The sequence below is a fragment of the Macaca thibetana genome, chromosome X (assembly GCF_024542745.1).
Source record: "Macaca thibetana thibetana isolate TM-01 chromosome X, ASM2454274v1, whole genome shotgun sequence".
NCBI classification, from domain to species: domain Eukaryota; kingdom Metazoa; phylum Chordata; class Mammalia; order Primates; family Cercopithecidae; genus Macaca; species Macaca thibetana.
In genome coordinates this window covers 64,570,074-64,586,006 of record NC_065598.1, presented here as the reverse complement: position 1 = coordinate 64,586,006, position 15,933 = coordinate 64,570,074, and the positions used below count along the sequence as shown (strand labels likewise).

The window sequence follows — 15,933 nt, the reverse complement described above, 5'->3', positions numbered from 1 at the left end:
CAAAGAATGATGTTGCAGTTTTTGGTTAGATTTAAGTTAAAGACATTCATTAATAAGGAATCTTCAAACATGAGTATTCCAGAAATTTCTCTAAGCCATCTGATCTGAATAACTGTCTCTGAGTAACACCTTACTTTGTAAGGTATTGTCATGCATTTGAATTAAACTCAGATTTTTTCAAAATAAGCCCTGATTTAAAAAACTATTCTATATTCAAACTAAAAGAATATAAACAGAACTTTTCCTTTCCAGAAACAATAAAGGAAACAAGGCATTTTGTAAAATATGGTCCTGAGCAAGTCACAGTGAAAAATAAATGTATACTTCTACCTGCTCAAAACAGAGGCTACTTTCTGTTCCTCAGTCTTGGAAACAAGGTTAAGAACAGCCTATATGTGACTTCGGGCAGGGGGTTGCCAAAACAGCTCAAGCAGTTGACCGTGGACACCTCAAATGAATTTGGGAGAACCTGACCAAAGGATCCAAATTCTATTTTTAATAACTAATACAAAGGTGAAGTGGCTCCTCCCAAGTAGCAGTGCTGCCGGGGCCTGGCCCTGGCCGAGGCCCAGGCCCAGCTCTGAGCTTACCTGTTATGCTCCCAAGCAAACCCTGATCCTTCTGCTCCAGGGAAGACCTTTTCCCTTTAGAGGTTCAATGTCCAGGGAGCTCTGTGATTGTGTGAATGAGGTGAGCGCCGACTCCGTGTGAGTATTTTAAGGCTTGGAGTCAAAGTATTTTTCTAACACGCTTAGGCAGAGTCCGTGTGTCAATGGCTCATCTCCAGTTCTAATTTCTCACCACATATTTGTAGATCTACGACCACAGACCTTTGCTATATTATCATAATCACAGCTAATGTCCATCCTAACTTACGATTCATATTCTGTGCCTGGAAACAGTCCCTGTATTTAACAATAAAACCTACACATAAAAACAATACACTATTGCAACTTATATGGTCACAAAGCATTAATGATCTTCTGTAGAACAAGCAATTTTTTATTTATTTTTATTTATTTTTTATTTTTTTGAGACAGTCTCACTCTGTCACCCAGGCTGGAGTGCCATGGCACGATCTTGGCTCACTGCAACCTCTGCCTCCCGGGTTCAAGTGATTCTCCTGCCTCAGCCTCCTGAGTAGCTGGGACTACGGGTGCCTGCCACCATGCCCAGCCAATTTTTGTATTTTTAATAGAGACGGGATTTCACCATGTTGGCCAGGCTGGTCTCAAACTCCTGACCTCAGGTGATCCACCCACCTCCGCCTCCCAAAGTTCTGGGATTACAGGTGTGAGCCACAGCGCCCGGCCAAGCCAATGTTTTTAACCATAATTGTCATGAATTAAAAACAGAATCCCCAAGATCAAAAAAAAAATTGCACTATACAAATAATAACTTGAAATATACATACACACACTCTCATACACACTTCTTACAGAACTGTGCTTGGGGAAGTTCCATTTGTTGAGTGCCACTGAAGGCATATTTTGCTAAACTGCTGCTCCAGGTATTTTTGTTTAGAAAATCTATCACAGTAGGGCACAGCCGTTTACTGGATGAGCAGAAAAGGAAGATATGCTTGTGGCAACCAAAAAGTTTTAAGGTCTTTCAAGTTGTATAAAATGGACCTGCAGAAATGTTTAAGTATTCTCAGGATGCAAAGTTGGAGCTGAAATGTGTTATCAAACCAGTTGCAAAAAGTGTACAGCAGGCATCTCTTGAGGTCAAACCTGGTACCCAGATATGTGACAAAGCTTCAGGACACATGGCTTGTTGGCCTTGTCCCATATCGTTGCATAATCTGATCATGTGTGGATTTCGCAAAAGATTCCTTCATATTGTTCTGCTAGTTTGGTATTGAGGATTTGCTCACAATCCTCCTGAATCTTATCTTCATAGTCTAAGACATGCTCACATATTATTCCAATTTGTCAGAGGGTAAATGTGGGCTGGTCCTTCTTCATCCATGAGGAACCTGGAGAGCTAGGTGCTATGAGTGCTGAGGAGTGAGGTTGACTTTCTGAAGCACAAGCTTCACTCTGATTAAGAACAATTTCTAAATGTCTCCACCTCTGATAACGACTATATTCAGTTTTGTGTTCTGAAAAATTTGCTCTCTAATTGTAAGGCGCCGCTTGCTGCCGGGTGGGGCGGGCTGCTGCAGACTTGGCGGTGGGGTCTGTGTCTGAAGCGGCGGCGGCAGCTTGGCGTCGGGGCCTGAGGCCCAGAGTGGGGCCGGGCAGAGAGGCGCAGCGCCACCCGCTTCGGGGGAGCAGGGACTCAGCAGCTTAGTCCCGAAGTCCATGGGCCGCTTCAGCGTCGCCCGGTTCGCCAGGTCGCTGAGGGGCCAGGGACCGGGAGTGGACTCGGGGGTAAGTGCGGCCTAAGCTCCGGCTCCTCAGTGGGGCTTGCCAGCCAAGCCCTATTGTTTCCTTTTCTATTGAGATCCAAAGCCAATCCTTATTATTTGTGTATTCTGTATTGGTGAATTTTCCTAGCATTTAAATTTATTTGTCACCCCTGGTATATTTATACTTCCTTGTATATTTCTTCTTTTTTGATAAAGTTAGGTTATGGCTTGTCTACTTTGTTAATTTTTTCAAAAAATTGTGGTTTTAGCATTAGATCTGTTTTTCTATTCTCTACCTCATTAATTTATGCCCTTATGTTGCTATTTTCCTTTCTTTTCGTTTGCTTTGTTGTTTCTTTCGCCTTTTTAGCTAAGAATGTAATTCATTTTTTAATTTTTATTTTATTGATGAACATATTTAACTTAGTGAATTTTCCTTTAATCGCCTCATTAAATGTATCCCACAGATTTTGATATGTAGTGTTTTCATGATCATATTTTAAAGACATTCTGTGATTTTAATTTGTATTTCTTTCTTTAAAGAATTATTTAAGAGAAAGCTTAAAATTTTCCATGCGGAATGGACTTAAAAAGTGATTTTTAGCTTTATTGTAGTATTATTATTAGACAATGTTTATAACATGTCAACTTTATGGAACTTACTGATGTTTTCTTTGTAACCTAATATATGATCACTTTTTGTGAGTGTGTCATGTGCAACTGAGAAGTGTAGCCTCTAGTACCAGGGCATAAAATTTGATATATATCTGTAAGATTGTTATTTAGGTCTTCTACATCTTTACTTATTGTTTATCCACTTGATTTGTTGTTTAATGAAAATGATGTGTTAAAGTTTCTTATTTTTAGTGTGCTTTTATATACATCTCTAGTATTTTTGCTTTATAAAGGTGGTGGCTGTATTACTTGATGCACAGATATTCATGTATCTTTATTTGGAGAATGGCTTTTAGCATTTAAAGTGTTCTGTGTGGCTGGGTGCAGTGGCTTGTGCCTGTAATCCCAGCACTTTTGGGAGACTGAGGCGGGCAGATCACTTGAGGCCAGGAGTTCAAGAATAGCCTGGCCTAAATGGTGAAACCCCATTTCTACTAAAAATGCAAAAAATAGCGGGATGTGGTGGGCGCCTGTAGTCCCAGCTACTCGGGAGGCTGAGGCATGAGAATCACTTGAACCTGGGAGGCGGAGGTTGCAGTGAGCCGAGATTGCACCACTGTACTCCAGCCTAGGCCACAAATAAAAGTGTTCTTTGTTTAATTTAATGCTTTTTGACTTGAAATCTATTTTGTCTGATATTGATTCCATTTGCCTGGTAGACTTTTGACCATTCCTAAATTTTCCTCTTTTGCTTCACATTCCTTTAAACTTCCAGTCTTCACAGGGTATCTCTCCCTTATTTTTTGCCACTTTTTCTCTTACAAATGATACCTTTCAAAGTCTGCCTTTTGAAGACTGCATAGAAAGCTCTTCCCCAAGGCTCTAATCTACCAGTTTGTCATTATTTTTGTGCTTTGTGTGGACTTTGTCTTTCTGGTTGTGATTTCAGATTAATCTTAGGCTACTAGTCCCTTCTTTTCTCATTAACACTCCTGTTTCAGCATTGTCCTTGCTCTCTGGAAAGACTTGTGAGTGATAGCTTGCTGGGATTTCTTTTTTTTTTTTCTACTTACAATTTAATATTTAAGTATTTTATTATATAGGTGTTTTCTTTCTTTTTGTTATGTGAAGGGCATGGCTTTATGTACTTTTATGTTGTTCTGGTGGCTCTATATTGTTTTGTAGAGGATGTGTTTGGAAATTTTGATTTACATAGTCACCATTGTCTTAACATAATATTTTCCATAGGGTTAAAAATACTTTGTAAATATATTTTTTTATTGTTATACTTTAAGTTCTAGGGTACATGTGCACGACATGCAGGTTTGTTACATATGTATACATGTGGCATGCGTAAATATTTTAATAGCTATATGATACTATGATACAAAAATATACCAATAATTTTTCCCATAATTTCCCTCTTTAGCATGTTAGTTTTTTCCTTTTATGTGATGACATATTTGTGCATAAGTTAATTCCACTACATACTTTGGGTAGATTTACCAAAATATAATTTTTGCCTCAAGGTTATAAATATTGTTAATAATCTTGACATAGTTTGAACACAGGGAGAATCAATTGGCATATGGATATATATTAAGCTGCTAACTAGGGTAGCCTCTATCCTTTTTTCAGGTAGCACCTTTCTCTTTTACATATATATCATGAGCCTGGCCTGAAATAGCTAGTAGGTACCAGTGTGGCTATTTCTGGTGTTTACAGCCAGCATCTCTGTTGAGTGATAGAACTTTGTGCCAATACTAGTTATTAAGTATTTGGAGATCTTCCACCTCCACAGATTATAACATTTGTTATTCTGTGGTTAGATTTTCTTTACTTAGGGCACACACTTGTCTTATATTCAGTGATAACAAGAGGACAAATGGCCTTTCTTTCAGCTGTCCTTTAGTCTGGCATCCCTGGGTTTTATAATTGAAGAAGAGGGGTGATGTTTAAGAGCCTAAAATACAACTGGCAAGACCTTAACTTGGAGAAACTAATCAATCCTCACATTAGTCATTACTGCTTTCGTGGCTTATGTCAGAGTGTGATGGGCTTATTTCTGCCCACGCTTTCTGTTAGTCACTTGTTTTTCCTCTCACTTGATCTGTTTTATCAACTGCAATTAATCAAAGCTGGGCTTACTATTCATGCAACTAGATTTTTCTCAGTAATATTATATTATCTACCATTTCCTGAATTAACTGAGACACTCTGACATGATCTGTGTACTTTAGGTGAGCCATTGTAACTTTCTGTAGTTGTTTTGTTTGGTTTGCCTCTGAATGTAAAAATAGCATTGTGTTCTCATTTGAGAGTGGTGGTTAGAATCTTTACCAATATATTTTCTATGGTTATTTTTACTTTCAATCTTTTTATTCATCAGATTACATGGTAGATGGCTTAGCAATATTTATACAGTAATTCCACAAACCAGCCTCATCCTAGAATCACCTTTGAGACATTATTATTTTTTTAAATACAAACTGCCAGGCCTCATCATGGACCCAATGAATTAATCTCTTGCATTGGGATCCAGAGATCTGCATTTTAAACATCTGCCCAAGTGACTGTCATGCAATTTGGTACCTGACTGTAGACTTATTTTTGAGATGCAAAGTTTAATGCATACCCAACCAAATCATGACCCCAGTGCAGCTCTTAAGTGGTCATCTCTGTGCTAGTTTTTAGAGCTTGTCACCCTTGCTGTATATATATGGCATGCTCCAGGGTGCATTTAAAGCTTTATTTTCTCCATATGTTTAGAAAGTCATTCCTTAACCCAATAACCTATTAAAATTCACTTATGTTTTATTTGTATTATTTAGTGGTTGTATTTTACATTTTATCTCCTCCATGCACTTGAAATTGAATATGTTGTTTGGTTGTGAAATAGAGATCTAACTTATTTTTTCCCAAATAGTTAATTTTCTATGTTCCATTTTTTGAACAATTCTGCTTTTTTCCCACCAATTTAAAATGCTGCTTTTATTGTACATTAAGTTCTTACATTTATACAATGGTCTTATCCTGAGCTTTCATTTTTTCCACTGGCCTAACTATTCTTATACTACTATGACCATGCCACATCATTAATCATTTTCCTTTTGAGTAGCACAAAGTTTCCACAATTACTGTTTAAAAAATGTTTCACTCATTTTGCTAGTTTATTATTCCATGTAAACTTTAGAATTATTTTATCACATTCCAGAAAATTAGCTTGTTGGCATTTTGACTGCAATTATACTAAATCTATTAATTAATTGGAATCAAGTTGACAACATGCAATATTTAGTCTTTCTATCCAGGATCACAAAATTTTTTTTTTCATTTACAGAAGTATTTTTGTGTGTAATACTTTTATTTATATTATTTCTGAGACTTAAATAAATCACTCTCTCTTCTCTCCTCTGTCTCCCACACCCATACACATACAGTGCCACTATTTTTTCTATTACAATTTTGAGGTGTCTATTACTGATATATAGGATGCTTATGATTTTTATATCTTCATTCACTGACCAGGAATTTTAACAAGCTTTCTTGTTAATGTTAAAAACGTTATCAATAGGTCTAAGCATGGTGGCTCATGCTTGTAATCCCAGCACTTTGTAAAGCCAAGCGAGAGGATCTCCTCAGCCCAGGAGTTATAGACCAGCCTGGGCAACATAATGAGACCCCATCTCTACAAAAATTAAAAGTACAAAAATTGCTGGGCATGGTGGTGCGAGCCTATAGTCCTAGCTAGTTGAGAAGCAGAGGAATGAGGGGCCCTTGAGCCCAGGAGTTTGAGGCTGCAGTGAGCCATGACCACACCATTGCACTGCAGCCTGCGTGACAGAATGAGACCCTTTCTAAAAAAACAAAAACAAAAAAAGTATCAGTAGTTTCTCTTGCATTTTTCAGTTAGACAGTTATATGATAGGTAAATAATGATTATTCTATCTCCTTTCCAATGGGTTTGACTTTTCTGTTTTTGTTTCTTTTTAAAATTACATTGAGAATCCAGTTCCTCACCACCTTTGCTGTTCATTACACTCAGTGAAGAGTTTATTTTTTTAATTTTTTTATTTATTTTTTATTATTATTATACTTCAAGTTCTAGGGTACATGTGCATAATGTGCAGGTTTGTTACATATGTATACTTGTGCCATGTTGCTGTGCTGCACCCATCAACTCGTCAGCACCCATCAACTCGTCATTTACATCAGGTATAACTCCCAATGCAATCCCTCCCCCCTCCCCCCTCCCCATGATAGGCCCCGGTGTGTGATGTTCCCCTTCCGGAGTCCAAGTGATCTCATTGTTCAGTTCCCACCTATGAGTGAGAACATGCGGTGTTTGGTTTTCTGTTCTTGTGATAGTTTGCTAAGAATGATGGTTTCCAGCTGCATCCATGTCCCTACAAAGGACACAAACTCATCCTTTTTGATGGCTGCATAGTATTCCATGGTGAGTTTTTTAAAAAAGTATCAGGACTCACCTGAATCAGAGATTCTGCTTTACCTGATGTAGGGGGAAGGTGGGTATTGTCATTTTTAAAAGCCTCTCAGATGTTTCTAGAAGCTGTGTTTGAGAATCATTGTTCTAGACACTCTGACCATATGATAAGTAGTACTAGTGATAGCAGACATCCTTTTCTGGCTTCTGATCATAAGCTTCTAGTATTGCACCATTAATGGTGATATGAGCTGATCATTTGAGATTGACTCAATGGTGTGTTGGAGGCAGCTGGTACCTGCTCAAAAGGTGTAACTGTACACATATTTTCCCAACTTTACATTCATTGACATTATGTTGATCACTTCAAATCAGCCATGGTTGATTCACATGGAAATTGACAAATGCTAAAATCAGCACTCTCCACCTTCTGTGTCGACCTGTTCATTATTTACCAGCACATCACAGTAAATCTTTATTAGCTTAAAGAAGTATTCTTTAAAAAAAAAAAAAAGTATTCTTTTATTATTACGCTAAGAATAATTTTTGTCCTTCGTTATCATTTGTATTTCATTGCAGCTACCTTTTAATCACATTGTCATCTTCTATCAGCCGAGTTCTAAAACCTTGTGTTTCTCACTGTAAATGCTTTTTTCCAGAGGGATTCCTGTATTCTGATTCTTCAGAGAGTTTTCCTTCTATTAAACTACACTGACTTTTCCTAAACCTAATAACTCTTTTTATGGAGGAAACTTTTTTTCTTCTTCATCCTCCCTCCTGCTACCCTTCCTGTCCTCTGATACTCACCAATCTGCTCTCTATCTTCATGAGATCCACAGACCTAAGAACTTGTTTAGTTTGTTCTTTTGATTGGTTTATAGACAAGCAAGAGTCAAATTTGAGTTTGTAAGATATCAGCGTGAGTTCTTGCATAAAAATTTCAGATACAAATGAGTAAAAAAATTAAAAAATCTTCCAATAATCACTGCTGTGGTGAGCCACGGATTCAGAAGGTAGGGTGTTTGGGTGGAAAAGAGTGGTTCACAGTGGACAACCTAGAGGAACAGATGGGCTGCATGTTCTTCAGGTAATCCTGTATGAATACTGTCTTGTCACAAAGATGTATGTAAGAATTACAGACTATGGCCGGGCACAGTGGCTCACGCCTGTAATCCCAGCACTTTGGGAGGCCGAGGCTGGCAGATCACTTGAGGTCAGGAGTTCAAGACCATCCTGGCCAATATGGTGAAACCCCACCTCTACTAAAAATACAAAAATTAGCTGGGTGTGGTGGCACACACCTGTAATCCCAACTACTCAGGAGGCTGAGGCACGAGAATCGCTTGAACCTGGGAGGCAGAGGTTGCAGTGAGCGGAGATTGCACCACTGCACTCCAGCCTGGGCAACAGAGTGAGACTGTCTCAAAAAAAAAAAAAAAAAGAATTACAGACTATAAAGCTGGAATTGCTATTCTCTGAGAAGTAATTATAATGTACAAATCATCGTCTAGTCAGATGAATGTAGACCAACATGCTATACAATCAAGCTGAAATTGGAGTTGACAGTGTCTTATGAATATTAGGGATCCTAACAGACACATGGCTAAATTGATGTTTACTTTCAATGAGAATGGAACAGGCCTTGGGCAGGGCCATGCTTTTTCTATACCCAGATTTTTGAGGGGTTTTATCCTGAAGGGATAATGAATTTTATCAAATGCTTTTTCAGTATCAATTGAAATTCTTATATCATTTTTTTCCTTCATTTTATTGATATGATGTACTGTATTGATTTATTTGTGTATGTTGAACCATCCTTGCATCCCTGAGATAAATCCCACTTGGTCATGATAAAGGATTTTTAAAATTTGTTGAATTTGGCTTGCTAGTATTTTGTTGAGTATATATATATATATCAGTGGTCATGGCCAGTAGTTTTTTTTTTGTTGTTGTTCGTTTGTTTGTTTGATGTATCTTTGTCTGGTTTTGGTATCAGGGTAATATTGGCCTTGTAGAGTGAGTTTGGAAGTACTCCTTCCCACTCTATTTTTTCAGAATAGTTTGAGTAGGTTTAGTATTAGTTCTTCTTTAAATGTTTGGTAGAATTCAACAGTAAAGCTATTGGGTCCCAGACTTTTCTTTGCTGTTAGACTTTTTATTATGCCTTCGATCTTGTTCCTTGTTATTGGTCGGTTCAGGTTTTGGATTTATTCCTGGTTAAATCTTGGTAGGTTGTGTGTGTCTAGGAATTTATGAATTTCTTCTAGTTTTCCCATTTATTGGCATATAGTTCCACATAGTAGCCACTAATTACCCTTTGATTTTCTGCAGTATCAGTTGTAATGTCTCCTTTCTCATCTCTGATTTTATTTATTGGTATATTCTCTCTTTTTATCTTAATCTGGCTAAAGGTTTGTCAATTTTATGTATCTTTTCAGAAAACCAACTTTTTGTTTTATTGATCTTTTTGTTTTATTATCATGTCAAATTCATTTTATTTCTGCTCTGATCTTAATTATTTCTTATCTTCTACTAATTTGGAGTTTGGCTTGCTCTTGCTTTTCTTGTTCTTTAAGATGAATCATTAGGTTATTTGAAGCTTTTCTTTTTGATGTAGGCATTATAGCTCTAACCTGCCATCTTAGTACTGCTTTTACTGTATCCCATAGGTTTTAGTATATTACATTTCCACTATCATTTGCTTCAAGAAAATTTTCAGTTTTCTTCTTAATTTTACCATTGGCCCACTGATCATTCAGGAGGATATTAATTTTCATGTGTTTATATAGTTCCCAAAGTTCCTCTTGTTACTGATTTCTGGCTTTTTTTTTTTTTTTTCCATTGTGGTCAGAGAAGATGCTTGATATTATTTCAGGGTTTTTGAATGTTTTAAGACTTGCTTTACGGGTGGGTGTAGTTGCTCACGCCTGTAATCCTAGCACTTTGGGAGGCTGAAGTAGGCAGATCGCTTGAGTCCAGGAGTTCGAGACCAGCCTGGGTAGCATAGTGAAACCTTGTCTTTACTAAATGTTCAAAACATTATCCAGGTGTGGTGGCACACACTTGTAGTCCCAGCTACTAGCCAGGGCTGAGATGGGAGGACTGCTTGAACCTATGAGGCCGAGACTGCAGTGAGCCACTGCATTCCAGCCTGGGTGGTGGAGTGAGACCTTGTCTCAAAAAAAAAAGACTTGTTTTGTGACCTAACATATGGTCTGTCCTTGAGAATGTTCCATATGCTGAGGTGAAGAATGTGTATTCTGTAGCCATTGGATGAAATGTTCTGTAAATATCTACTAGATCCATTTGGTCCATAGTGCAGATTAAGTCCAATTCTTGTTTGTTGATTTTCTGTCTGGGAGATCTGTTTAATGCTGAAAGTGGGGGTGTTGAAGTGTTTAGCTATTATTCTATTGAAATCTACCTCTCCTTTTAGCTCTAATAATATTTATATGTTTGGGTGCTCCAGCATTGGATGTATTACATTTAAAATTGTTATTTCCTCTGGCTAAATTGACCCCTTTATCATTATGGGGTCATAATGATCTTCTGAAGATTTAAAGTACTGAAGGAAAAAAAAAAACTTTTATTGTAGAATAGTATATCCAGTGGAAATGTCCTTCAAACATGAAAGAGAAATAAAGAAAGAAATAAATATGGAAGGTCATATTTCCCGACAAACAAAAGCTGAGGGATTTTATCAATACGAGATCTGTCCTATAAGACAGATGATCTTCTTTGTCTCTTAAAGTTTTTGTCTTGAAATCTATTTTTTCTAATATAGGTGTAGCTACTCTGTTCTTTTTTGGTTTCCATTGGCATGGAATATCTTTTTTCCACCCTTTTATTTTCAGTCTATGTGTGTCTTTACAGGATAAATGTGTTTTTTGTAGGCAAAAGTCTAATTATTTTATCCATTGAGCTACTGTATGTCTTTTGATTGGAGAGTTTTTTCCATTTATATTCAATGTTATTATTGATAAGTAATGATTTACCCCCTCCCATTTTATTATTTGTTTTCTAATTGTTTTATGGTCTTGTCTTCCTTCTTTTCTTTCTGTCTTTTTAGTGAAGTAGATTTTCTCTAGTGGTATGATTTTAATTTCTTACTTTTTATTTTTTGTGTATCCATTGTATCTTTTTTGATTTGAGGTTATTAAGAGGTTTGCAAATTCTCTCTTATAACCCATTATTGTAAACTGATGCCAGCTTATGACTGATAGCATAAACAAACAAGGAAAAAGAAAACTAATAAAAACTTTACACCATAATTTTTTCTGCCCACTTTTCAGTTTTTTGTTGTTTCCATTTATGTCTTATAGTACTCTCTATGTCTTTAAAAGTTGTTGGAGTTATTATTTTTTATTGGTTAATTGTTTAGTCTTTCTACTTAAGAGAAGTTGACACATTACAGTTATGGTGTTATAATATTCTTTGTTTTTCCGTGTACTTGCTATTACCAGTGAATTTTATATCTTCAGGTGATTTATTAGTGCTCATTACTGTTCTTCTCTTTCTGAATGAAGTACTCTCTTTAGCATATCTTGTAAGATAGATCTGCTATTGATGAAATCTCTCAGCTTTTGTTCGTCTTGGAAAGTCTTTATTTTTCCTTCATGTTTGAAGGACATTTTCACCAGATATACTATTCTAGGGTAAGAGTTTTTTTCTCCTTCAGCACTTTATGTCATGCTGCTCTCTCTTGGCCTGTAAGGTTTCCACTGAAAAGTCTGCTATCAGACATATTTGAGCTCTTTTTTATGTTACTTGTCTCTTTTCCCCTTGTTGCTTTTAGGATCCTTTTTTTTTATCCTTGATCTTTAGGAATATGATTATTAAATGCCTTTAGATATTCTTGTTTGGGTTAAATGTCTCTGGTGTTCTATAACCTTCTTGTACTTCAAAGTTGATATCGTTGATACTATCCCATTGAATAAGCTTGCTACCCCTATCTCTTTCTCTACCTCCTCTTTAAGGCCAATAACTCTTATATTTGCCCTTTGAGACTATTTTCTAGATCCTGTAGGCATGCTTCGTTGTTTTTCATTCTTTTCTCTTTTGTCTCCTCTAAATGTGTATTTTCAAATAGCCTGTCTTCAAGCTTATCAATTCTTCTGCTTGATCGATTCTGTTATTATAAGGTTCTGATGCATTCTTCTGCATGTCACTTGCATTTTTCAACTCCAGAGTTTCTGCTTGATTTTTAAAATTATTTCAATGTCTTTGTTAAATTTATATGATAGAATTCTGAATTCCTTTTCTATATTATATTGAATTTCTTTGAGTTTTCTCAAAAGAGCTATTTTGATTTCTCTGTCTCATATGTCACATACCTCTGTTTCTCCAAGAGTAGTCTCTGATGCCTTATTTAGTTCATTTTGGAAGGTCATATTTTCTTGAATGGTCCTGATGCTTGTGAATGTTCATCTGTTTCTGGGCATCGAAGAGTTAAGTAGTTAGTGTAGTGTTCTTAGTCTGGGCTTGTTTGTACTTGCCCTTCTTGGGAAGGCTTTCCAGATATTTGAAAGGACTTGAGTGTTTTGATCCAAGCCATATCTGCATTAGAGAGCATCCCATATCCAGTAATTCTGTGGTTCTTGCAGATCTGTAGTAGTACCACCTTGACGGTCTTGAATAAGATCTGGAAGACTTCTCTGGATTACTAGGCAGAGACTCTTGTATTCTTTCCTTACTTTCTCCTTTTACTTTTTAAGTCCACTTTTACTTTTCCCTCTACTTTTCTGAAGCAGAAGGAGTCTCTCCCCAGAGCTACCATAGCTGGGAATGTGTTGAGTCATACTTGAGGCCCACAAAATTTCATCTAAGGCCCAATGAGTACTATCTGGGTTTTGCTTCTGGTTATTTAGGGTCCAAGGGTTCTTTAGTCAGCATGTGATGGGTCCTGCCAACACTGGGTTCTTCCATTCAAGGCAGTGGGTTCCCTTCTGGCCCCAGGTGTGTGTAGAAATGTCTGGGAGCTAGGGTCTGGAAAAGGGGCCTTAGGACTCTGATGAGTGCCCTAGGGTACTGTGGCTGAGCTGGTATACAAGATGCAAGACAAAGTCCTCTTTACTCTTGCCCCCTCTTTTCCTCAAGCAGAAGGAAGGGGTCTCTTTTGGAGCCTTGAGGTGTGCTGTATGGGGTGGTGCAAGGACTCCCATAGCCACAGTAGGTTGCATGCCTCCCAAGTTCACTGGCTCTGAGCCCAGTTCAACACTAGGACTAATGTAAGAGTTGCAGTCCTTGTGGCTTAGAGTGCTCTTCAAGTTTATTTAGGGACCCAGAGCACTTTAACCTGCCGTGTCAAGGCTTAGAACTGGGATGTGTGATTCCCCTCTAGCTAGGGCTGGTTTAAATGTTTCCTGTATGGGTTGTCCTTAGCTGAGTTCAGCCTGATTTTGCTTTCTTCTGTGTGACAGGGTAGCATGGGATTCAATGCAGTGTCTCACAACTACTGCACTCTCTCTTTCTCAAGTACACATATTCCAGTATCTCTTTTTTGGAAAAATTTTTGCTCATATTTTCTTACCCATTTTTTACTTGGGTTATTTGTTTTCTTGTTATTTAGTTGTTTGAGTTACTTCTATATTTTGAATATCAGCCCCTTATCAGATTTATGGTTTGCCCTTGTTTTTACCCAATCCGTGGGTTGTCCCCTCACTGTGTTGTTTCCATTTCTTTGCAGAAGCTTTTTAGTTTGGTGCAATTCCATTTGTCTATGTTAGCATTTGTTGCTTGTGCCTTTAGAGTCTGATCCAAGAAATCATTGCCTGGACAAATGTCATGGAGCTTTTCACCTATGTTTTCTGGTAGTAGTTTTATGGTTTCTGGTCTTACATTTAAATCTTTATTCATTTTGTGTTGATTTTTGTACACACTATAAGATAGGGTCCAATTTCCTTCTGTATGAGGATATCCAGTTTTTCCAACACCATTTACTGAATAGAGTATCCTTTCCCCGTTGAGTGTTCTTGGCACCTTTCTCAAAAAATCAATTAACTCTAAGTACTTGGGCTTATGTCTGGATTTTCTATTCTGTGCCATTGGTTGATTGGTCTGTTTTTATGCTAGTACTATGCTGTTGTGATTATAATAACTTCATAATATATTTTGAAGTCAGAGAGTGTGATACCTTCATGTTTGTTCCTTTTGCTAAAGCTTGCTTTGACTATTCAGGGTGTTTTGTCATTTCATATGAATTTTATGATTATCTTCTATTTCTGTGAACAATGACCTTGGAATTTTGATAGGAATTGCATTGAACCCAGAGAACGCTTTGGGAAGTATGGACATTTTAACAAGATTAGTTCTTCTAATCCATGAACATGGACTATTTTTTCATTTATTTGTGTCTTCAGTTTGTTTTATCAGTGTTTTATGGTTTTTAGTGTAGCAGTTATTCACTTCCTTTACTAAATTTATTCCTAAACTTTTCTTTATTTAATACTATTGTAAATGGGATTGTTTTTGAAATTTTTTTCAAATAGTTCATTGTTAGTATATAGAAATGCGACTGATAGAGGCTAAACATTACTCTGATGTTCTTGTTTTTGCCGCCTCTGTTATTTTTGGTTTTGCCTAAAGACTTAAATATCATCTGAGAAGCACAATTCTTTTAGTCATATTTCCGTAGTTACATATGAGCCCAGTTGATACGGTGGTAAGGTGTCATGGGTGGGGAAGTCTTCTATAAGATTATGTCTCTTTTAGTGAGCTGTGCCCCTGGCCTGTGACTTACTTAAGTTCTTCTCAGGATTTTTTTTTCCCCTCTTGGGAGAGACTAGAAGGCAAATTGGGTCTGGAATTTGGTATTTCCCTTCACTTCGTTCGCTTAGGTTCTGATAAAACTGCAGGAGGTTATGATCTGGTAAAAACAGTTTCTCTTGAGGGAAGACCTTTTTAAGAAGAAGAGAAGGGTCTGTGAATATTTTTAAATGACTACTTATCTTTCCCCACTGCTGGAAGCATGGGGGGATTTTTCACCATCAAAACTTGATAGGACTCCTGTAGGTAAAATTCACAAAAGCGTGGGAGCCCCTTTTGGACTGGGTGCCATTGGAGTTTTTACCGCTCAAACCCGAACATATTAAGCCTTAGCAATTTGTAAATTACAGGTTAGGTTATCCTATCCCAGTGCTGGTTCCCAAGGAGTTTTCTATTCCTGTGCTTCTGTTACAATAAGGGATTGCATTGGGAGTTATACCTGATGTAAATGACGAGTTGATGGGTGCAGCACACCAACATGGCACAAGTATACATATGTAACAAACCTGCACGTTATGCACATGTACCCTACAACTTAAAGTATAATAATAATAAATAAATTAAAAAAAAAAAAAAGATTTGGTTCTCTCTATCTCCTCACCTCTGGGGACAGCCATTTACCCTATGACCCCAGTTATCTGATGAATCTAAGAAGAGTTGATTTTGTTTGTTCAGTGTTTTCTTGTTGTGCGAATTGGATAGATTACTTTCTTATTCCTTATATGGTAGACCAGAATGCAGTCATGTTTTTGAAACA

At 37.2% G+C, this 15,933-nt stretch overlaps 1 protein-coding gene and 1 pseudogene across 3 annotated transcripts in view; one reads left to right on the top strand and one right to left on the bottom strand.

Moving 5' to 3' along the window:
* The window catches only part of OPHN1 (oligophrenin 1), a 376,301-nt gene that overhangs the window by 284,809 nt on the left and 75,559 nt on the right, over positions 1-15,933 (top strand). The gene's annotated exons all lie outside the window — the stretch shown is intronic.
* On the bottom strand, positions 1,641-15,497 carry LOC126946764 (akirin-1-like; annotated as a pseudogene).